This window comes from Mastomys coucha, unplaced genomic scaffold, assembly GCF_008632895.1.
Source record: "Mastomys coucha isolate ucsf_1 unplaced genomic scaffold, UCSF_Mcou_1 pScaffold20, whole genome shotgun sequence".
Taxonomy (NCBI): domain Eukaryota; kingdom Metazoa; phylum Chordata; class Mammalia; order Rodentia; family Muridae; genus Mastomys; species Mastomys coucha.
The window spans coordinates 133364947-133373116 of record NW_022196903.1 but is presented as its reverse complement, the minus strand read 5'-3'; the positions used below and the strand labels follow the sequence as shown (position 1 = coordinate 133373116).

Genomic DNA, 8170 nt, shown 5'->3' with positions numbered 1-8170 from the left:
TACATATATATATATATATATATATATATATATATATATGTAATATATATATATGGAATTCCTTTGAGAGTTCTTTGTTCTACAACTGGCTGAGCCTGCTCATACACTTGACCAGTGGTGCCCAAAAGGCTTTGGAGAATGTTATCCACAGGAAGGGGTTTATTTGCTAGTTCCAGAGTAGAAGGTTCATTGTCCCAGCCAATTAGGATCCCAGGAAGGAACCTTAAGGGTTTGGGTGGCTCCTGCTTGGTGACTTCCATCAGAGGTTCAGCTGCTATTGGCAGGTCTTCCTGAAGGGGCTGTGGGGACTTGTTTCTCTGCTTGTGTAACACAGTTGTAAAAGAATTGAAAGAGTCACTCTCTTCCTCTGCTGCTTCCTCTGTGGATGACTCCATTTTACCTTTCTTGTCGCAGGGCACGGCTGTTGGGGCGCTCTCAGGCATCTCAGATGTGTGGCTGGGGCCTGCACTAGCACTGTGCTGCCGCTTCAGCCTCTGACTAATGATCAGGCCCAACAACAGATTAGGTCTGTGCAGCTCAAGTCCAGATCCATCAAAAGGCACAAGAGGCTGTGGGATTTTATCTGCAGCGCCCAACGGAATAAGGTACATGTCTTTAACCTGCTTCGTGTTATTAGCAGCTACGCCATAGCTTTCTGCTACTAATGTACGCATATATAAAATATATATACATTATATATAATATATATGCACACACATATATGTATATATACACATATATGTATAAAATATATGTATTTTATATGTATATATACATATAAAATTATATGTATATAATTTTTAAGGGAAATGGAAGAGGAATGGATCTGGTGTAGAGAAGAGGTGAGGAGTGACAGGGAGAAGTGGAGAGAAAGGAACTACAGTAAAGATGTAATGTATGAAAGAAGAATAAAAATAATAAGAAATAGAATTACATGACACAACAAATACATTTTTGTTAGCAAAATCGTTCCCATTGCTGTTTTTTCTTATTGCCAACTTATGACACGACTTGACATATCCATTTCAAAGTGTTTCTGACAGGCTTTGAAAATGCCATCACTGTTATGATACTGGGGGACTTCTGCTCTCAGAAGGCTCAATTTTAAGAAGGAGGCAAGACATAAAACTATCTGACTTGCTCACAGAAGTAAGATCCAAAATGATACAACATCCACACTGGAAGAATATGATACACGAACAATTATAAAGAAAAGTTTATATGAGAATAAGAATAGAGAGAGAAAGTGTGTGAGAGAACATTTAATCATCTATCAATTAGAAACAGGAAGACAGCAGAACAATTGGGCATATTTGAACACTCAGAAGAAATTCATTGTGGCTGCACATAAGTGAATTTCACAAACTTAAATCACTGATGACTAAATCACACACATCTTGCCCTTCATGTGTGCCACTGACTAGTCTAACTTAATATCTTAATTTTCAGGATGTTCGATTATTTGAAAGAATCCTAATTGAACTTAGTGTGGGGAGCCACAGTATTTTTTAGTTAAAGGAATTAAACTCTATCATGGGGTGAGAAAATCAATCTAGTTGTTTATGACAGCTTACTGAAATGTACTCTCTCTTTTAGATAGGACAGATGACCATAGAAGCTCTATTCTTCAGTTGACAAGTTGGATCACATCTGTTGACAGACTGAGAACATGGAAAGAAAAGAACATTGGAATATATTACTAAGACTGTTTCTTTCTTCTTTTTCTAAAATCTATTAGAAAGTTACTTCTACCCCTCCTTCTAGCATTTTCTCATGTGAGGAGGCCTCCTTAGTATACTTCAGAATACTAAACTCTCCCCTTAGTAATCTGTTTTGATCATGCATTAATTTACCTTTCTCCTTCCTTAGAACTTAATCCTTTCATGTATTCCTCAGTAACTTAATGAAGTTTGGCTTCTGGTGTATACTTTCACAATTCTGTCCCCTGTACCTGAAACAGTATAGATATCAAAGAAGCAGTCAGAAATATTTGGTACATGAGCTATCCAGTGGGGAAGATGGACTATCTTAAAGCCCATTGTGACCTTGCTTTACTGGGATACTTGACTTTGTTGTTTTGGTTTGGTTTTTACTGCATCTTAATACAGGAGAGAGAGACAGGATGATGTTCAAGGTCAGAAGCAGACTTGGCAGAGGGGAGAGATGCATGTCCCAAGAGTTAGGGCCTTTACGCTTGATTGTCTTTGTATTTCAAAACACTTCTCTAAATTACAGTTCTATCTGAAAACTGCACCTAATTATGCTTCTTTATTGTAGTTCACAGGTTGATTAAATGGATAACACTGGGAAAAACTGAAAGCCCCAATGGTCCACATTATATAGGTACAACTAATAATGTTATAGAAAATTGTAACTTAGGAAGAATTAAAATGCATTTCTAGATTTACTCTAGAAGTACAACTCATGTATTCATTCTGAAGTACAATTCAAAACATATTTGTCTTTAAAGTAAAGTAACTTCATTACAACTTCACTTAAGAGAAAGGCAAAATGACACTGTGATACAACTCATAACTACTTCCTAATTGAAACTCCCTTCTACTCTTCAACATTACTCAGCATATACCATGCTTCATTCCTAATGATTGGATTTTACCCCTTTCATCGACCATATTAAATGAATGAAAAATGTGTTTTCTATGCTAAGCAAATTATATGAGTAACTACTTTGTAATTTGTGATTGCTTATGATTCTGATAGTGAAAAATGCCATTACAGGTAGGTGGAAGCCACAGATTGCATGCACGCTGATGTGTCCGCATTCAGGTAAATAAATAGCAAAGTGCATTGATAAGAAAGGGCATTATAATTTGAATAAGATTATATTCTCTGCAGGAGAGATAAAGGTAATGAAGCACTATCCAGACTGCTCTGTTATTGCTTCATCAAGTACCTCCTCAGCCTCCAGCTGATAACACGGCTTTGTATGACTCCTCTGGGACATTAACAATGAAGATGCTGCAAACCATTGGCAGTGATTTCTAAAATCATTAATATCACTGTTTAAATGAGTTCGTGGTGTGTGTGTGTGTGTGTGTGTGTGGGTGTGTGTGCATGTGTGTGTGCTTGCATGTGTGTGTGTGTGTGTGTGTGTGTGTGTGTGTGTGTATGTGTGTGTGTGTGTATCACAGGGAAGAGATAAAACAACTTTCATTGCTTTCTCAGAACCATACGTAAGTTGTGAGGGACAGAGAAATGAAGAGGATCAGCCTGAACAGATGCAGTATGAAGATAATTTTTATGGAAAGGACAAAAGACCTTAATGACATATTAACTAGGTTATCTATTAAAAACTAGAAATTGCATAGTAACTTTACATAACATGAACACTACTTGTGTACCAAACACTCTTATGGATTATATTAATATTTATTTTTCTTATGTTTCCATCACATATCAATTTTATTATAGAAATCTTTCCTGGTTAAAGCTTTGTCTGCAGATTGTTATTTCTGAAAAAACTGGACTCCATATTGTCATGACACGTGGGGTGGAGATCAATAGTGTTTTATTTTATTTTAGTGGAGCTTATTTTACTAAGAGAATAAATACTATTTTGCTAAGACTCACTTGGACATGACATAAAATGTATAGCACGTTTTAGTGTGTATACAAATAAGAAACCTTCCTACTTTAATGTGTTACATTTGATGTAATAACGTTATATGCTACTTTATATTCCATATTGGTTTTAATTAGGTCTTGAACCTTAGGGTTCCATACCTTTAAACATTCAACTCACTCTTCTCTTCAGTGTAAACTGTCATTCAAATTCAGCAGAATATATCATTTCAAAGTTAAAAAAAAATAAGACAGAGAGAGAGAGAGAGAGAGAAAGAGAGAGAGAGAGAGAGAGAGAGAGAGAGAGAGAGAGAGAGGACTAACTATAGTTATTTGGAAATTGTGAGAGTCATTGAGAGCACTCTATAAGCATATTGACAGAGTCTCTTGTATGAATACCTCATGCTAACCAATCCTGACACTTGTATGAGTACCCTGTGATTTTGCTAGAAGGTAAATCATATATCCTAATATCTACAACTTTCTAGCTTCTATGCATGCCTCTCTAAACAAAACATCAAAGAAATGAGTTAGACTATCCTAACTGCTTCATAACCCTTATTTATTAACACAATTATTTATCAACTAACACCTAGTTTATGATCATCCCATTTGGGTTACATTCATTTATGTTCATGTGTTAAATAAATTATTACAGTTGGAAAAGAAGGCCACTTGCCTTAGCTACACTGATTTTTGATGCAGATATATATGTCATTTTCTTCTGAATAACAGTAAGTGGTTTAATTTTGGGTGTTGAAATTTAACCGTAGCAAGCACATGCAGTTTTTAAAGTTTTCATTTTATATACTCATTGTACATGCATTTTGCAATACAAGGACATTTTTCTACAAGTGTTTAATGTCTTTAAGCAAATTCCTTCCTATATCACCCCCATTCCCATTTGTTCCCTTGGGTAGTCTTCTTTTATGCTGTGTTTACATGCACACACAACTGCATATTTACATTAAAAGAGGAATGAGAGAAAACACATATCTATCTTTTAGATTTTGCTCATGTGGCTCCCTGTCCTCACAAAAAATCCCAGAGTTTGTTCTTTTTTAAATTTTAATAATTTATAATTCGTTAATACTTTTCTTTTATAGGGGTACAAATGGATATGCATAAATATTCGGCTATTTTGTGCCACCAAATGTGTCTGAGAGCCTTTTCAGCTTGCTAACATTTATAATATCAGAAGGGTTTTAGATATTTTTAACTTACATTTTCATGATAGCCAATGAAGTTAAGTGAGTTTTCATAATTCAATTTACCTCCAAAATTCCTACTCAAGTCTATACCTGTTTTTGGTGTTTGGTCATCTGCCTCTTTCTACTTGGTTTATGTAAGTTTACAAATATTCTCAGGTTGCCAACCCTTTGCTGCATGGGACATATCTTTGTCCATTCTGTAGAAGGTCTTTTTCTTTTCTCATACAATATGTCCTGATGGTTGCTTCTCTTCTCTTTACTCCTCCAGTTCCTTCCTAACTTTCGTTTCCTGCAGATTCATTCCCTGTCTCTCAAAAGAAAAGAACAGTCTTCTAAGAAATATTAACAAAACATGACAAAATAAAATAGAAGATAAAATAAAAACTATCATGTTGAGGCTGGATAAGGAAGCCTAACAGAAGGAAAAGAGCCCCAAGGTGAAGGTACACCAGTCACAGTCTCACTTGTTCCTATACTGAGACACATAAAAAGACTAAGCTTAAAGCTATAGTACATTTGCAGAGGACTTGCTGTAGACCCATGTAGACCCTGTGCTTGCTCCTTCAGTCCCTGTGAGCTCACATGTGCCCTGCTTAGTTGATTCAGAGAGACTTGCTCTCCTGGTGTCTCCCATCCCCTCAGGCTCTCACATTCTTTTTTTACTAGATATTTTCTTTACTTATATTTCAAATGATATCCCCTTTCCCGGTTCTTGAGTTTCTTGTGGTTTGTGGATTGTATTTTGGGTATTTGGAGCTTCTGGGCTAATATCCACTTATCAGAGAGTGCATACCATGTGTGTTCTTTTGTGATTAGGTTACGTTACTCAGAATGATATCCTCCAGATCCATCCATTTCCCTAAGAATTTCATAAATTGTGTTTAATAGCTGAGTAGTACTCCATTGTGTAGATGTACCACATTTTCTGTATCCATTCCTCTGTTGAGGGACATTTGGGTTCTTTCCAGCTTCTGGCTCCCACGTTTTTTCCTGCCATCTCTTCTGCAGAGTTCCTGGAGTTCTGAGGTGATGGATTTGTTGAAGACTTTCCATTAAGATCTACAAGTTCCAAGGATGCTCTGTCTCTGTCTCTCTGTCTCTGTCTCTGTCTCTGTCTCTGTCTCTCTCTCTCTCTCTCTCTCTCTTTCTCTCTCTCAAAGAAATTTCAGCTTAGGTACATGAATTGTCATTAGGAGATTTTAACAAATGTCTATTCACTACAATTAGAGCATGTATGACCCACAAAGAAATTATTCTCCACAAACTTATGTTTGTAAATGAATGAATTTAGTGAAGTTGCCTACAGAAACACATGTTTCTCAGGCATAAGAACCATGGATAATCTTGAACCTGAATGAAAACTGCAACACTGGTGTTTCCTGAAAGCTCTTCTTTCTCTCAACAACTGTATACTGCTTATGTAATGAAGAGGCATCGGTGTCTTTCAACTTGTCTTGTAAGTTCTTGTAAATTTTATTTTTTAAATGAGTATTATGATGTTCCCGATTTTTCCATGAGGGAATATTTTATACCTCTTACTTATCTAGTATAAACTCCTTACTAATGTTGTTCTTCATTAACTCGAGCTCTGAACCATTATTTACTTATCTGCTCAAGTTCAGTCTGAGGAGCCAGACAGCCTGTCTCAGCCACCTGCTCCTGTGTCCTTCTCAGACATTATTCCAGATTCTCTCTTCAGCCACCTAGGTTTACACTGCACAATACTGGCATGAAGGCCTTCTACCTGTTACTAGTGTCTGTTACTGGAATCTAAAAGATGCAATAGCTTACATACACATTCTAGGTTTTACTTTACCTAGAAAGGGGCATTCGATAAAGATTGACTTTCCACTTCTCTGACTTTACTTACTCATACATGTTCTTCTTCAAATTTGTTCTGATGTCTGGCTGCTTCCATGGCTGCTTCCATCTTTTTTACTTCCACCACCATCCATATAAGATATTCTCTACATAGCTTTTATCCTTTTCCCTCTTCAGATCTTCTTCATTTCTCATTTGGAATTTTCAAGAACTCCCATTACTAATTTTCTTTTCTTTTCTTTTCTTTTTTGAATTACTTTTATTTTTTTTAAAGTCCAGTCATTATCCACCTCCCAATCTGCCTTCCCACAGTTCCTCATCCCAATCCTCCTCTCCCCTCTCCAAGAGGATCTCCCCCCTCAATTCCCAACTCCCCCTGTCTCACAAGGCCTCCCCACCCTGTGGTACATCAAGTCTCTCAGGTTAAGCCAATTCTCTCACTGAGGCCAGACCAAGCAGTACTCTGCTGTATATGTGTCAAGGGTGTATACTGATATCAGCTGGTGTATACTGCCTGGTTTGTTGCTCAGTGTCTGAGCGATCACAGAGGTCCAGGTTAGTTGAGACTGCTGGTATTTCTATGGGTTCACCCTCCTCCTCAGCCTCTTCCAGCTTTTCCCTAATTCAGCCACAGGGGTCCCTGACTTCAATCCATTGGTTGGGTGTATGCAGATCTGTCTCCTCGGCTGCTTGTTGGGCCTCTTGGAGGACAGTCATGCTAGGCTCCTATCTGTAAGCACACAGTCACATTAGTAATAGTGTCATGTCTTGGAGCCTTCCCTTGAGATAGATCCTGAGTTGGACTGGTCACTGGACCTCCTTTCCTTCAGTCTCATCTCCATTATTGTTCCTGCAGTTCTTTTAGACAGGAACAATTTTGGGTCAGAGTTTTGACTATATGATGGCAACCCCATCCCTGCACTTGATGCCCTGTCTTTCTACTGGAGGTGGACTCTACAAGTTCCTTCTCCCCACTGTTGGGCATTTCATTTAAGGTCCCTCCCTTTGAGTCCTGAGAGTCTCTCACCTCCCAGGACTCTGATACATTCTGGAGGATTCCTCCCACCTCCCACCCCAGAGATTGCATATTTGTATTCATTTTGCTGGCCCCCAAGGCCTTTTTCCTGTTCCCTCATCCACACACACACACAATACATGGTCATGTTCTCCTTTTCCCCTCCCCTTCTTCTCTCCCACCCAGGTTCCTTCATTTTTCTTTTTACTTTTCTTTTTTTCTTTTTCTTTTTTTTTTGCCTCTTGTGATTGCTTTCTTCTTTCTCCCAAGTGGTATTGAAGCATCCTCATTTGGGTCCTTCAGTTTGTTGACCTTCTTGAGTTCTAAACAGAGAGCTCACAACTGAGTAATCTTGAATGGCTGAGAAACACTTTTAAAATGTTCAAAATCCTTAGTGATTAAGGAAATTCAAATCAAAACAACACTGAGATTCCACCATATACCAATCAATCAGAATGGCTAAGATAAAAATCTCAGGCCGGGCGGTGGTGGCACACGCCTTTAATCCCAGCACTTGGGAGGCAGAGGCAGGCGGATTTCT

At 37.9% G+C, this 8170-nt stretch overlaps 1 pseudogene; it reads right to left on the bottom strand.

Annotated features, from left to right (window-relative positions):
• Window positions 1-674, bottom strand: part of LOC116100033 — a 2832-nt pseudogene extending 2158 nt beyond the window's left edge.
• Between the last annotated feature and the right edge of the window lie 7496 nt (window positions 675-8170).